This window comes from Mesoplodon densirostris, chromosome 8 (genome assembly GCF_025265405.1).
Source record: "Mesoplodon densirostris isolate mMesDen1 chromosome 8, mMesDen1 primary haplotype, whole genome shotgun sequence".
In the NCBI taxonomy this organism is placed as follows: Eukaryota; Metazoa; Chordata; class Mammalia; order Artiodactyla; family Ziphiidae; genus Mesoplodon; species Mesoplodon densirostris.
The window spans coordinates 36401622-36418410 of NC_082668.1; the positions used below are offsets into that span (position 1 = coordinate 36401622).

At 44.9% G+C, this 16789-nt stretch overlaps 1 protein-coding gene across 4 annotated transcripts in view; it reads right to left on the bottom strand.

The window, feature by feature from the left end:
- SPATS2L (spermatogenesis associated serine rich 2 like) overlaps window positions 1–11698 on the bottom strand; it is a 177172-nt gene extending 165474 nt beyond the window's left edge. For 2 of the 4 annotated variants that reach the window (XM_060107039.1, XM_060107041.1), the window contains exon 1: window positions 11316–11604. The gene's annotated coding sequence lies outside the window, so the exon portion shown is untranslated. Of the gene's footprint in view, window positions 1–11315; window positions 11607–11642 lie in introns of those variants that run through there. The other 2 variants (XM_060107040.1, XM_060107042.1) reach the window with 2 other exon arrangements.
- Between the last annotated feature and the right edge of the window lie 5091 nt (window positions 11699–16789).

Genomic DNA, 16789 nt, shown 5'->3' on the forward strand with positions numbered 1-16789 from the left:
CCACTTTCATAGCATTGCATTTTAGGCCCTGATGCTGGGCACTTTATATCTTGTTTTATTTAGTCGTAGAAAATCATAACAAAGCAAGTAGGTATTATTAATTTCACTCCATAAATGAGAAAACTGAGGTTCAGGAAGATTAAATAATTGGCTCAAGTTCATTACAGCCAGCCAATTACATGCGTCAAAACCAGGCTTTTCAACCATCAAATCAAATCTGTTTTCCTTCTCGTCTAAACCATACTGGTCTTAGGAAAGAGAATAGAGTTTTTATCATGTAGGCTTTTGCATATTAGAGAGCAGGAAAGAGAAAGTGTTGATATTTGAAAAGCCCTTTTGAGTAGAATGAATTCTGAAATCACACCATAAAGGCAGCCACCTTTCTTGCCCACACTTCAGACCAGCCTTCTCCCAGGGAACAGAGAAGCAGATGTACCATAATTTAGGAAAATCAGCCCTATACTTGCCTTCCCCTTCCCCTCCCAAGTTGCACATGTGGTACAAATGGGACCCAGAGACCAGTGGGGCAGCCAAAGAGTGTTTGGTGTCAGGGGTCTGGAATCAGGGAACAGCCAGTATCCAGGCAAGCTCTTCAATTCCACAAACACCTATTAAACTAGCTGAGTTTCCTGCCCATTGCTGGCAGGTGTTAGTAGAAGCTTGAAAGTGGGCAGCAGGCACTCACTCTAGGGCTTGTATCTCAGAGTCAAGACTACTGGCTTAAGAAGGCTTGGAGATATGTGATGAGATCCTTACCCCAGGCAATTTGAGATTCCTACACAAGACCTCAAATCAGGGACTTGGAAATGTGAGAGAGAACCTGGGGCACAAAGTGAAAATGTGGTACACAAGAATGAGACAGTTCTAGCTTCCCAGGTAAGGCCAGACAGACTGCATGGTCAACCCAATGGAGAGTCACTCGGGTACAGGTGGAAAGGAGTTGTAGCTCCTGCCAAGCGGCCAAACTGGTCCCAGATCCTGCAACTGGGGGAGCAATCACCACACCACGGCGGTCACCACTTTCTCAGGCCAGTCTCTGTACAGGTATGACTTTCAAACTTTTATTTTTAGCCTAAGAACCTTTCCCCCTACCAGAATCTTATACTAATGCCTAATATGTAAAAGCAAATCAAAGCAACTGCCCAGGGGCATTCTTCTCAGAACCAAAGGGCTCAACAGAACACAGCACACAAACCACCAGGAGAGAGGCGCTGAGCCCCACTGCCTATCAGACTCACTGGCACCTGATTCCATTGAATTTTTCCCGTGATAGTCATGGTTTCTTCCCCTCACCTCCAGGTTTCTCCCTCCTGCTCCATCCTGGTAAGCTCTGGTTTCCCATCACTGGTTTGGCTTTTCCACTTGAAAACAAAGCTCTGCATATCTCTTAGGACATATTATCTTCTGGGTCCTTGTGACAAGGTCCTTGGGACCTTGAGAAAGGTCCGTATACCTTCCTCAAGCCTTCTGGGCCAAATGATCCACAGACTGCTGCCCTCAGTATCTTAAGGCATAACTGAGGAGGACTAGTTGTTGGGCACGTCATTTTGTTTGATGCACAATGGCTTTATCATGTACATATTATTGAGGCTCAAGACAGTGGAGGACCTGGGACTTCTCCCACTGGGAAAGGGTCCATGGCAGCATGGGGGAATCTCAAAGACCTAGGCGTGGCTCTTGGTGTTTTGTCTGTACCTCACAAGCAGGAGGCCTCCCGGGACTCCACTTGCCCTGTCCTTGCTCCTCCTGTCTACCTCAAATCCTCCCTCTAGCACACAGTATCCCTGTTTCCCTCTCCTGATGGTGCCTGGGTGGGCCTGGCGAGACAGATGTGCCAGACTCGTGATTTTAGCCCCGTGCACACTGTAGGAAGGACTCCTGGCTGTAGTTTTCACAAACTGTCTCTCTGATTCTGAATCGTATCTAAAGCACTTTAATATCTGTGGATTTAAGAAACTGAGCAACTGCTGCTTCTCTATACCTGTAGGGCTGACTTAATCACTCAAAAAGCTCCTGGGCTTGGCTCGTACAGGATGCATCTCCCAGGAACAAGGAGATGTTCTATAACGATGTGGTCCAATACGACTATTATGCCGCCACACAGGTAGTTTAAAATTTCCTAGTAGCCATGTTAAAAAAAAATAAGATAAAGAGAAACGTGAAATTAATTGTAATAATATATTTTATTTAACCCATTATATCCAAAATGTTACTGTTTCAACATGTAACCAATAAAATTTGTTCATGAGCTATTTTACATTCCTTTTTGCATACCAAGTCTGAACCTGTGGCGTATTTCACACTCATAACACATCTCAGTTTGGACTAGGTGCATTTCAAGTGCTCGGCAGCCACAGGCAGCTAGTGGCCACGGTACTGGACAGCAAAGTTCTTCAATCTCTTCCCTGTTCCCATCCCTCCTCCCGTTTCTCTCCTGTAACAACTCATTTCCTTTAGTAGGGATGCTGTGGGGAGGGGTAGTCAGTGGGGACCAGGATCATTAGAGAAGACTTTGGTACACACCCGAAGGGAGAGCCCAGATCACAAAGGAGCTTTTGTGCCAGGCTAGGGATCTTAGATTTTATCCTGGAGAAACAGTGACTCCGCTGAAGGAGTTTAAGCAGCAGAGAGTCCATGATCAAATTTGCCTTTTAGAAAGGCGGCAGTGTGGAGAAGGGATTGGAAGCAGGCCAGGCAGAAGGCAGGGAGACCAGTTACAAGGCTACTGCAGTAACCCTCAAGAGAGTGATGAGGGCCTGAACCTAGGCAGTCGTGGTGGTAATGGCCTAGAGAGGTGAGCGCGGACTCAAGGGTTTGAGAAAACAGTTTTTACACAGCTTAGTCATCAATGAAAAGTACGGGTTGAGGAAGAGTGAGGATCCTAGAACAGCTCCCGGATTTTAAACTTGGTCAAATGGGTTTCATTAATTGAGGTAGAGAACACAGAAGGGATATGCTGGCTGCAGAAGTAGAGTTCTGGGGCTTCCCTGGTGGCGCAGTGGTTGAGAATCTGCCTGCTAATGCAGGGGACACGGGTTCGAGCCCTGGTCTGGGAAGATCCCACATGCCGCGGAGCAACTAGGCCCGTGAGCCACAACTACTGAGCCTGCGCGTCTGGAGCCTGTGCTCCGCAACAAGAGAGGCCGCGATAGTGAGAGGCCCGCGCACCGCGATGAAGAGTGGCCCCCGCTTGCCACAACTAGAGAAAGCCCTTGCACAGAAACAAAGACCCAACACAGCCAAAAATAAATAAATTAATTAATTAATTAAAAGAAGGCTCAACATTAGAAAAAAAAAAAAAAGAAGAAGAAGTAGAGTTCTGAACCCCCTGAGTTTAAGACACCTGGAGCAGATGTCAGAAGAGTTCAGAGTTGCAGATTCAGGAATCGATGGCATATAGGTGGTAGCAGAAGGAAAGAGTAGGTGAGCAGCGGGTTGAAGGGGGAACCCTAGAGGGTACCGAGGTCCGGGAGGAGGAGAGGAACCAGCAGAGAAGCCTAATACAGAGCGGTTGGGCAACAGGAAAGACATCAGGAAAGGAATGACTCAGAAAACAGGTGGGCAAGGTGTCAAGGAGTAGTGATCAGTAACACCAGAGACTCCTGGACAATGAAGCTGGCGGTCTGCAGGACAGAGGTGGCCATTACGAGAGGACAGGGCTGTAGAGAGTTGGGGAGGTGTGGGTGTTGTGTGAGGACCTGTTCTTCAAGGAGCTGCCTTCTGAGCCCAGGAGGGAGAGGCAACGTGACCAGACCAACAGGGAAGGGGCCGCAGGGATTTTGTTTGTTTTGACTTCTCTTGTTATTAAAGAACGAAAAGGCTTATGAATGCTTATGCGACGCGAGGAGAGGCTGGTTGAGACCCTGAAGGAAAGCGAGATAATGGAGCAAGATCCCTGAGGAAGCAAGAGGGGATGGTGTCCAGACAGATGAGCCTCTGCCTGGAGGAAAGTAAAAGGTAGAAAAGGAATGAGGAGGGCTTCCCTGGTGGCGCAGTGGTTGGGGGTCCGCCTGCCGATGCAGGGGGCGCGGGTTCGTGCCCCAGTCTGGGAGGATCCCACATGCCGCGGAGCGGCTGGGCCCGTGAGCCATGGCCGCTGAGCCTGCGCGTCCGGAGCCTGTGCTCCGCAACGGGAGAGGCCACAACAGTGAGAGGCCCGCGTACCGCAAAAAAAAAAGAAAAAAAAAAGAAAAGGAATGAGGAAGAAGGCCCTGCCATTTATAAGGAAGATACAACGTGACCATTGCAAAGCTACTTTTCTTTATTTAGAAATATATGTGAAATATAATTACAGGTGAAGGCTTTTTTTCTTTAATAGTACTACACATCATGTATAAAATCGGATAAAAGTCACTAGCTTTCTGGAGCTCCAGATGTGTGGTCTTGGTGTATTACCAAATCTTTCACATCCCTTTGGACTTGGCCTCAACATCACCTCAGGGGACGTTCATCACTGGGAAGGGCCACAGCGTGGTATATAGCTGGTGGCCTCTCTGATTGGTCGGTGTGTGTGCCGAACTGATAGGTAAATATTTCCCGTATCACCACGAATTACCTTAAAGGGCGGTGTAAGAAAAAAGCCACTGATCAACTCTGCGGATTGATCAAGCTACGTAACTTCCTAGAGTCCCCTCCTTAAAAGGATACATAATCCCTACCTTGCAAGATAGCTGTTAGGTTTAAACGAGATGGTCACTAAGTGGTGGCCATCAGGATGATGACAATGATTGTAATTCACTTTGTTCTGAATTTCTAGGAATTGGGTGCTGCTGTTAATGAATTAGTGCTTGGCAACAATTAGCATCTTGATCCCCCAAGGAGAATTAAAGACTCAATCCTAGCGTTAGGAAGGGCCCCTAAAAATCCTAATGGCCATCTGACGTCTGCATCCTTTCTTCATCCAGTACATATTCAGTCGCTGCCCTCAAACTGCCTGGGCTGACACCTGCTCTACAATGTGCTCACTACTCACCCTTCCTAGGCTTCAGTATTGCCTGTCAGTAAAATGGGGGGACAGTAACACTGCTTTGAGGAAAAACAGAGATGATGCATGTATTGAGACATTGCCTGGTATATGGTATAGCTCATGCTTAAATACATTTAACCATGGGGTCTTACCACCTCATGAACTAGCACAATCCATAACAGGACCACCTTCCTTATACTGACCCCAAATCCGTCTCCCTGAAACTCACACCCATCGGTCCTAGTTTTACAATCCATGGAGTAGTTATACAGAATCAGAATCTGGGAACTATAACAAACAGTATGTTTACTCATTTACTGAGCTCTGCTAGGATCACTGGGCAGTGTCCCACGGATGGCTGGCTACTTGGGACCACAATCAGTGCTGACCTCTTCCTATTTACATTACTATGAAAGTTTCCATCTTCAGTGGTGTTTCCATACTGCAGGAGACCTCTTCAAGCATTCTAAGCCAGTTGGATGCTACCCAGAAACGCACCAGTTATACTGCTTACAAGACTTATTTTGCGCTTTATGTCATGGTCAGTTCAGCACCTGGCAACAAAGTACCTATTTCAGGTTTCCATATCTCCTTTAAGTTTCATTACGGAACATTGCAGACCACCAGTACCCAGGAGAGTCCTAGTGGCATTTCAGCTTCTGAAGCAGTGGTAGTATATTAGAGGATTCATGTTAGAGTCAAAACACCCTGGAATGCCTGGCCTGTGTTCCTCCCAACCCTGCTGTCCTTCCCTCATCTCTATATTCCCAATAATAGCTATTGAAATCTGACCCAAAGCCTTTCAATAATCAGCTCAAATAACTGTCACTCTAGGAAGGTCCCCACCGCCCTCCAATCTGAAGGAAATTTTCCCTTCTGAGCTCTCTTAGACCTTTGTTTCTGAGATACATGTGTTATTTCTCCTGCTGGACTATAAACTCCTTCCCGGCAGAAACAGTGCCTTGTACAAAGTGAGTCTTATTAAAGTTAAAAGAACTGAATTTTGTCCTGAATACAATATGATGGGTGTGGCAATTTTTCCCTACCTCACTTTTCATCCCTAGATGGATACCCAGATGATTTATTTTTTTAATGTACGAGAAGCTTTTAAATGAAAAAGTTGGGTAGCTCTGCAATACAGTCTTGGAGTTTGGAGCCGATTAGCTGAATATTTATAAAACTGATAACTCTAATTGTTTTATGTATAAAATACTGGCATAAGGCCTCAATCCTTTCATTTTTGCCAACTAATGGGACCCATCACTCCACCTTAAAATAATGACAGCCTCCTTAATTCTAACTCACAACTACCAGCCTCCGTCAGTACCTCAACTCTGGAAAATGCCAAGGCCTCAGAATCCTCACAGCTGATGAATGGAGAGGCTGATTAGAACCACTGAAGAAAAATGGGGAAAAAACTCCTTGACAGACGCCTCCTTCAAACGTTTGTCCCTTTTATCCAATGTCAACATTAATTTCTCTGTTAACAAATATTTATTGAGGTCATGACTAGGTGTCAAGCTGCAAGCTAGGCTCTGAGGACATGATGATGAGCAGTACACAGGCAATATCAAAGCCCATCTTTAAAAAAAAATTCACCTTTCTAGTTTATTGATTCTATAGGTCAACTTATCAAGGGCTTGCTATGCCCAAAGCTTGTAGATGGTTCAAAGATAGCATACAGGTACATCAGTGCCCTCCAGGGTCTTGCAATCTTGTTGGAAAAGCAAGAATTGTGAACACGATAGTATAAGAGAGTATCTCTTGGTCTAAAGAATGATGTAGACAAAAGGGCAGAAGAGGAAGAATCCAATGAGAGTAACATGATTCGGGTGAGCAGACTTAACTTGGAGATTGTGCTTAGGTCAGAGGAAAAAGGAAAAGACATTCTAAAAGGGAGAGCATGAACAAAAGGGTACAAAGTCATCTTAGAAGGACAGTGAGATCCAATTAGTAGGAATAGAAGGTTCATGTTAGAAAAGTAGAAAATAAGGTTGGTAAGTAAAATTTGGGCAAGAGTGAGGTATATCCAAACCAGGTTGAGGGGCTTCCCTGGTGGCGCAGTGGTTAAGAACCCGCCTGCCAATGCAGGGGACACGGGTTCGAGCCCTGGCCCGGGAAGATCCCACATGCCGCAGAGCAACTAAGCCCATGTGCCACAACTACTGAGCCTGTGCTCTAGAGGCCGTGAGCCACAACTACTGAGCCCATGTGCCACAACTACTGAAGCCTGCGTGCCTAGAGCCTGCGCTCTGCAACAAGAGAAGCCACGACAATGAGAAGGCCGCGCACTGCAATGAAGAGTAGCCCCCGCTCATGGCAACTAGAGAAAGCCCACGCGCGGCAAAGAAGACCCAACACAACCAAAAATAAATAAATTAATTAATTAATTTAAAAAAATAATAAAACCAAGTTGAGACCTTGGACCAAAGGTGGGGGGAGGGGGAGGGGGCATAAAAAGAATTTGAACTAGTGGAAAGAGCACTAGCTTTGGAATCAGACAAATCTGAGTTCAACTCAGACTTCCTGTGAGACAATCCTTGGATAAGAATTCTAAGGAGAAGAGGCTTTAGGAAGGTTAATATGACAAAGTGCGAAGCATGGGGAGAACTCAATTACAGAGAGACGGGATGTAGCAGATTATAATCATCCTAGAATAGGGATGGCCGAGGGCCTGGGTTATCGGGGTGTGGGGAGTGAGGAATGCCATGGAAATGTGGGAGCTGGCTAGGAAAAACTCTTACAAAGGAAGAGTTAACAGGACTTGGTGCCCGATTTTACTGATGGAATGAAAGAGAGAGAGAGAAGAGTCAGGGATGGTTCCTGGGTCTCCAGTCTGGGTGATGAAGAGAACGCTAACAGTATGAAGAAAAGAAAAGTCTTTTCAGTGCGAAAGGAAGAGATTTAGCAGAGGATATTAAAAGTTGATAGGCATGCAGCCGTTGGCCTAACAACAGGACATCAACCATGAAAACTATTAAACAGGTGCATAAATGAGAATAGAGTTTGTGTCAGGACTAGAGAGAAAGATTTGTATGTATAAGGATAAATAACACCATCCCATTTAAGAATATTTTTATTAGAAAATAAAAACTCTAGCTGTTAAGCAAAAATAATGGGAAGGATATAAATAGTAGAGAGAAATGCATCCTCACAGACTATTTTTCTTAGCTATGGTACTTAGGGGATCCTATCCATTATCACAACACTGAACGAATAAACTTCTATAGGAATTCAACATATGGCCTATTTACATAACAAGCATCACAACTCCAAATTAGCCATTTTGATGTGTCAAGGAAATAACACCTTCATAGCAGACTACTTCAAAAAAATGGAAGAAAAAAGAAAGGTTTGTTTTTCTTCTATAATTATGTGTACTGGGTTTTTAACTGTTTGTATCGTGAAAATCACATTTTAATTGTGTGATTACACTCTAAGACAGAACAGTGATGGAATGAATTGATGGGCTGAATTATGCACGATCATTCAGAGATCAATAAACAGACTCCATCGCTTAAATCTGCCCATATTATGTATCTGCCCTCATGTCCTATGTCATGCTTGTGAAAGCAACTGTTCTGTGTACAAAAATTATAACAGCCATCTGATTCAATTATCACAGTCAAATAACAGTAAAGGGTCTACAGAAGATGACAGGGAAAGAAGCACAAGGGAGCAGTGAGTAAGCAGTATCTGTCTAATACAAAACCCACTCCACTCTAATCATATGGCGAGACAGGTGGTAGAAGCTTAGATCTTACCATGAGCAAACCTCAACCTCTTCCATTTATCAAACTGTAACCAAAAGTTCTTGTCCTGCCTCGTGAGACACTGATTAAAGCTGTGTAAAGGTAAACAGGATGAAGACCACCTAGGTGCCTTCGACACAAAAGCCATAAATGAATGTTCACTGATAACAACAGCACAACTCTATGATCAGAGGCTGAGAAACTGATAAAACTTAGAACCAAAAATGAAACATTTCTAAAGCTTAACTTCTGATGGAAAGTATTTCCATTTGCACAGCAAAGCAGGTCTTTGAGATGCTTCCTATTGGCAGCGCATCAAAGGCTGAAATGGTGTGGCCTAAGCATTTTCTTTTCCTGATCATTACAGAGGTTGGCCAAGCAGCCTCACAAGCCCACAGACACCTATCCCCACAAAGCCCACTTGAAAATCAGTGCAAGCACAGAAACAGTCAATTGAAGGCTTTCATTAGGGGGCTCCCTAAAACAAAATGAATACAAAAGGAGTCTTGATCATTTTGCCTAAGTACTTTAAACTAAGTTGATTCCTAGAAAATTATTTAATATTTTCAGAGGCAAGGATTAAAGAAAGAAAGAAAATTTCCAATTAATATACTCCTTCCCCAGATGTTGAGGTTTTTTTACTATCCTCTTAAATATTCCCTGCATTCAAGTGATTGTATTTTTATGCAAATTATCCTTTGGAGCTAGTCGTGTGTGTGTGTGTGTGTGTGTGTGTGTGTGTGTGTATTTTTAAAGCCACACAAAGAATCGGACATATTTTTTGTTCTGCTGCCCCATAAAATAGATTTTAACAAAGCTTGAGTTTAATCCAAAACTCTAATTAGAGACTGGAGCAGTATTTGCCTTGTCCAAATAGAAAATCATTCCCAAAGTTGATTTTTCCCCACTTAGAGCTCCAACAAATATTTTCATACACAGATTTTTTAAAAAACACTACAATTAAAAAAAACACTACAATTACTTGATAAAAACTGCTCCCACCCATACAACACACTGCTTTCTGGTTGATACAATTTTATAAGGCCAATCAAATACTTTATCCAGAAGGCCACTGTAGACTTCACTTTCAGAGTATCTTTCAAAGCCACTGTATTTGTTACTTGAATATTCTTTTTTTTCTTTTCCAGAATGAAGCAATTTCTGACTTCCTGTCCCTTCTTTTCCCTGCCATATTGCACATCTGCTTTATCTCTAGAAAACAAAATCAATCATAATGGCAATGAATCGTTCCTTGAAGAAAAACTAAACCGGTCATAAAGGTTACACGACCTTACTCTTTTAAATACTGGCATAAAGCCTCTTCCTCTGCATAGGTTCTAAAATTTCAGAGTCGTTTGTTTTCTTACTTGCAAGACGATTGGTAAAAGTTTTCAATATAACATTTCTTTAAATGTAAATAAGTGAAAAATATTACACATAATATTTTATGTAAAGAAAGAGACTGTGTTTGAAGTTCAAGGTTTTTCACTAGCTCTCAACCTACAGATTCTGTAATACACTCAAAGGAAAATGCTGCACAGAAAGAAGCTTTACATGTCAGGTCTCCAAAACCTTGGCATCTGCTAAAACCCGGACTGCTGGGAATTGAAGGCTCAGGAAGTTCACAAACACACAAACCAAACCCCCAAGAGGTGGAAACCTCCAGTTGAGAAGATGGGAGGTTTCAGTCGCATCCCCGTCCAGGTAAAGTCTCAGCCCTTCACCTCCTACGTCTGCAGTAAGTATTAATCGCCGAACAGAGTGGGAGAGAGCGGGGCCGATCTTCCAAGACTCGGAAAAGTCAAGCGTGTGGAGAGAGCGGGAAGACCCTATCGCATCTCCGGAGCCGCCGCTGTCTTGGGCTCGGGCCGCTGTCGGCCGACTCCGGGTCCGCCCGCCCAGACGCGGCAGCGCGACCGCTTCGTCCCGCGGCCGGGTCGCTCGGCATCTACTCCTGTCACGCCGCGGGCAACTGCGGCGACTTTGCCGGCACCGGGGGTCGCCGCATCCTGCTCCCGCCTGGCGCCCAAGGGGCGCGGGTTTCCCCGGACCCGCGGCTCCCGGGCCGGGCGGCGATCGAGGGCGAGACGCTGCCGGCGGAGGCGGCTTGGAGCGGGAGGGGGTGGGTCTCCGTCCGCCGGGCGGGTGGAAGGGGACTCTCACGCGGGGGAGGGCAGGCGAGGGACCGCGGCCGATTCAGATCCGGGGCGGGAGGGTCCACGTCGGAGCGCGGCGGCCACACGCTCGCCCCGGGCGCGCCAATGTGCGCCGCACCCGGCGCCTCCTCCCGCCAGCCGGCTATCTCGCCCGCGCCGGCCCGAGAAAGGAAGGACGGCGACCTCCGCGTCCGGTCCGCGCGGCCAGCCCGCGTCGGCGCCGAGCGGGGGGCCACACCCAGCGCCCCGAGAGGCGGCTGGGGCTGGGCAGCCCAGGCTGCGGATCGCGCGGCCCAGGCTCAGCCACCGTCCCGGCCGCGCAGGCCCCGCCGCATCCGCCCGAGCCCCGCGTCCCGGCCCGGGCCCGGCGGGCTGGCGGGCTGGCGGGCTGCCGGGGAGGGGGTCCCGGGCGGCGGCGGCGGTCGGGGATCCCGGGCTTACCTCTGTGCCGAGCGCCGTCCGCTCCGTCCCGGGCCAGGGAACAGGGATCGGGGGCGCGGTCGCCGATGGAGGCGCGGCGGCGGTGGCGGCCCCTGCGGCGCGGAGGGCGGGCGGAGCAGGAGCCGCTGCCTGGGCCGCGCGCCGTCCGGAGCTCGCCCCGCGCAGCCGGCGCTCGCGGCGGAGGGCGCAGCCGGTTCGGCCCCCGGGCTAGATTCCTTCACTGACACAACTCCGGGTCGGCCCGCTCCACGCAGGGACACTCCCGCCCCTCGTAGGCTGCCCCCGCCCGCCGGCCGGCCGGCCAGCCCGCCTCTCGGTGTCACTCACCCAGGCGCACACACCCCGAGCCGGCGCCCCTCGCTCCCGCTCGCATACACAGCGCTGCTCACGCCTCTCTCGGGTTTTGTATCCGCTCACACGCACGTTCTGACACAGATCCCTTCCCTCCACACGCCCTCCCTAGCTCCTTTCCCACCCCACTTTCTAGAAGAATCCCCGTACAGCTTCCGCGCTTTGCTTGCCCCACACCAACCTCCTCGCCTTTCCCCGAACCCCCGCCTCACTTAAACTGCCCCTGTTATTCAAAGGTTTTGCCACACCCCGCACGTGTTGCAGGAGAGGCATCCTCCCATACCTAGAAGAATGAACTTTGCTCCCCCCCAGCACCGTCTACAAATGCAAGATGCTTCTATTTTTAGAAAGCACTGATGCTTTCTGGTGCTGAGCCAAGCTTAAAATGTAAACAAAGGTAGCCGATTCCGAAAAGACCTGAAGAACCAGACGCGGAAAAAGTACTGGGTTTGGTTGGGTCTGACCTTAGAAACGCGGCTAACCGGGAGTATCCCGGCTCCTCCCTTTCGCTGCCTTTCAGGCTGGAGGACGGGTTGCTCTAAACGTGTGTGATAACCAAGTTCCAGATAGACACCGTGGGCACCAGCCCATGGATTTCTGCCTGGGAGTACAGTAGTCGGGAGAGTGAAGGCAGTTTCTCAATCATTATTCATGATGGAAGCACTTTAGATAACACACCTCTTCCAGAGGCAGTAGAGTGAAATGCAGGCAGCTCTCCAGTTTTGTTTTGTTTTGTTTTTTTCAGGGTGACTTAACCTCCCTTTTTCTCAATACCAATAACCGTTTCTCAGCGGCTCCTTGGATGTCAAAGCCCCCTGCAAATACGCAGGCCGGAGTTACTTAACGCCTCTCACGCTCCAAACTCTAAGGGGCCCCTGAGTGTATAGCAGAATGGTATATCATCTGATGTTTAGGAATTCATAATTTGAAATTAGATACAAACACCTTTCTGGTAAAGTTCAAATGTTCTAACAGTGTACCCCTGTGGACAAAGCACAGCCCTAATAAGGGATAAAGGAGCCGAAAGCCAAGGAACCTATTTTCTTTTGTGACTTGTGGTGGCGGTTCTTGTTGCACTGGATGGGTGTATGGATCATATAATTTATTTTAAAATATTTGTAAGTGCTTTATAAGTATTAATTTATTTAATCCTTCAAACAGTCCAATCAGGTAGGTAGTATTTTTGAACTTTTTTTATAGATAAAGAAACTGAGGCACGGAGAGGAGAAATGTTAGAGGGAGGGTTTGAACCTACACAATCTGGCCTCCTATGCTACAGAAAGGAAAACCTGCTTCTAGAAGCTATATTACATGTAAATATAAAGGATAAACATCATATTGCTTATTGAATTTAGATGGAAAGGTAACATGTAACAGTTTGACTTGGAATTTGATGTACTTTTTAGGTCCTCTGGCAAAATAATTCACTTAAGTTTTGGGGAGTTTCTCCTCATAATTAGAATTCCAAAATGAGTAATAAATTATTGTTTTCCTAGGAAGGGCTTTGGAAAGAACATTGAACTCAGTCTTCATTCCTTTCTTCTACCATTTCATTACTTCCTAGGACTCCAAATCTAATTTGTTTAGTAAAGTCTGAAAGAAGAAAGCTTTCAAGACCTGAATATGACCAGAGGGAAGAAAGGGTTTTCAGAAGCCCATACATGGCCTTTTACCTTTAAGGGCTATTTTCCAGTAAGTAGGTAGTAACCACAAGAATAACTGGTGTGTATAGTGAGAGTGAAAATATTAAAGCATTGAATTTGATGAAAAATAAATAAATGGAGAATGGGTGTATATTAGTAGCCACTGTACCACAAACTAGACTAAAACTAATTTTCTACTGGGAATGGAGTGACGGCCTAGTCCATGAAAAGACAATTAAAAAGTAACTAAAGAAAATAATTACAACTTTCAAGGGTTATTAAGGGACCCAGCAAAAGAAATCAGACTTTTAAAAGTTTATACACAGTGAGTTTCAAATAAAACTTAAACCTTTTGCTGTTCAAATTAATTTACTCTTAGAAAAAAAAAGTGAAAACTTTCTCGGAGAGAGGGTTTATTCAATAAGCATGTAAAAATTTCTTGGACATCAAATAACTAACAAAGCAGTATTTTGATGAGTCAAGCATAAGTGATTTTTAAAATATATGAATTACATTCCTATAATTATGTGGAGATATAAAAATCCAAAGAAATAAAATATGAAAAAGATATGTATTGGTGCTAGTACCAGATATTGAGAATTTATTTGAAAAATTACGTTATTTGAAATTTTGATCAGAAGGTTATCTGTAAAATGCTAACATGACTCTTTTTCAAAATGATTCTCTATGATTATAATCTGTGAATCTCATTTTACTATTTTCTAAGCTAAATGGAAAAGTGAGAGTCTTTTCTTCAGCAAACAAACAAGAATTGTAAGAGTCGACATTTTCTGAGAGAAGAACAAAGTATGTTAGTTTGTATATTATAATATTTCCATATAGGTATTTTTAATCTGTGTCTACTGCTTTCCTCCATATTGTCACTTACACCCTTTATCTGATGTGCTTAATTGTAAGCATGGGGGAACAATGCATATCCTGCAATGAGGCTGACCTTTTCCTTGAAAGATTTCAGCAAAATGCCATATTTCCTATTTTCCATCTCCTAGATTGTCCTGATTCTCTAGCCATGGCCATTCAGAGCAGGGTTCACATTCATGGAAGCAGCTCAGATCCCAGAAGCCAGTTTTAGGCCATGGTCAATTGTCTTTATCAGAATTTTGGCATCTGAATAAGTATGGAGACAGAGAGTGATTTTTAGTTGCTAGGCTCCAGACCACTGACCGCTGGGCTCCAGGCCGCTATCCAGACCTACTGGAAGGCCTTTCATCTAGAGATCCTTGACTTTGACTAGGTGCAGGGACTGGGTACAATCTAGGGGATCTCCCTTTGGGAGGAGTTGAATGTGTTCTGTGTGTGTGAGTGTGGTGTTCATCAGAGCTGTTTACAAATATTCCAGCTCTGCTTTCTTCAAAGCATTTGGTAGGATTGTGTGTCCCCAGCATACTGAAGTACAGGGTAGCTCTGCAACTTGCTTCAGCCAATGAAATCAGCTCTGGGCAGAAGTTAACAGCTAGTGTGTGTATCACCACGTTCTATTTTCCCCTGTAGCACTACAATCAGCAAGGTGCCTGGCGGTGGCTGCTCCATTGGACTGCAGTGCATGATGATAATGAGCAATGCCACCCCTGCTGACCTTCCCTTCCTGGACAGGAGTATGAGTGAGAAATAAACCTTGTTGTTTTAAACCACTGAGATGTAGAGGTTGTTTGTTTCTGCAGTATAATCTAGCCTATTCTGATTACAAGTAGGGAGGAAAAAAGAAACAAATAATTGCAGGGCATACTGTGGCAGAGAATGGCCAATAATTCCACAACTCTGTTTCTCTTTTCTCCCTGGTGCACAACTAATTCACATTTCTCAACCTCCTATGTAGTGAGGTGAGGCCATGCGACTGAACTGCGCCCAGTGTAATGTAGGTGAAAGTTTTGTGCTCCACCTCCAGTCCCGAACAGTGGAAAACCTCCTGCATGATCTCTCAGTCTCCATCTGCCATATGGAAACGAAGGGTTCTGAGACTCCAGAGCAGGAGTCAGCAAACTTTTTCTATAAAGGGCCATATGGTGAATATTTTAGGTTTTGTGGATCATGAGGTCTCTGTCATAACTATCTGCTGTTTTAAAGTAGTCATAAGCACTTCGTAAACAAATGGACATGGTTGTGTTCCAATAACGCTTTATTTACAAAAACAGGCAGTGGGTCTACATGTCCTGGGGGTGGTAATTTGCTGACTCCTTACCTAGAGGAGGGTAGAAACACAGGATGGAGGGAGCCTGAATCTCTGAGTCACTCTGAATCACATAGTCACTCTATGGTATTTACTTGCTGAACACACACATTGAAATGTTATCTGAGTGAAAAAAGCAGGCTTCTGATGAGTTAAGCATAACTAATATGCTATCTTATTCCAGATTCCAGAAAAAATTCCGGATGGATTAATAATCTAAACAAAGAAAACTATAAAATACTAAAAGAAAATGTAGGAAACTCTTTTACAGTATTGGTTATCTTAATAAAACTAGTTAGAAATATCATGATGAAAACCCCAGAAACTAGGGCTTCCCTGGTGGCGCAGTGGTTGAGAGTCCGCCTGCCGACGCAGGGGACACGGGTTCGTGCCCCGGTCCGGGAAGATCCCACATGCCGCAGAGCAGCTGCGCCCGTGAGCCATGGCCACTGAGCCTGCGCATCCGGAGACTGTGCTCCGCGACGGGAGAGGCCACAACATTGAGAGGCCCGTGTACCGCAAAAAAAAAAAAAAAAAAAAAACCCCAGAAACTATAACAGGAAAGATTAAACAGATTTGACTACAAAACAAATAAACTACCCAAACATTTCTATACAGTGACGGGTACCATAAACAATATTAACTAAGGGGAGAAACTATATGCAACATATATACACAACAGGAAAGAGTTAATATGCAAAATAACAAATAGCTTCTAGAAATCAATACAAAAAAGAGAACCAGCAAAATAAGAAAACGAACACAGGATATGAAGAGGTTATTTTTCAAAAGAAGGAATATGTGCCAATAAGCCTATGGAAACATATTCAACCTCATCAATGATCAGAGTGTAAATAAGAACAAAGCAGCATTTTTTACTTATTAGATTGTCAAAGATGTTTTAATATAAGGTGTTTGTGAGTGTGTATAAAAACGTAACAACTTTCATACTCAACTGACTATAGTATGAATTGATAAACATTTCTGGAAAGCAATTTGAAGTATCTGTAAATATTAAAAATGCATATATATTTTGACCATGCATTTCCACTACAAGTAGTCTATCCTACAGAAATACTAAGTGTGCAGAAATATATTTACATGTATGTCTATATACATGTAAATACTATAATACAAATATTATAGTATTATTTGCAGGAGGAAAAAAAGTTAGACTCCACCTCAACATTTATGAATAGAGGAATTGTTAAAAAAATGGAGCGTATGTACACTGTGGAATAGTAAATAACTGTTAAAAACCAGGGAGCTATGCATGTGTTGACATTGAATAG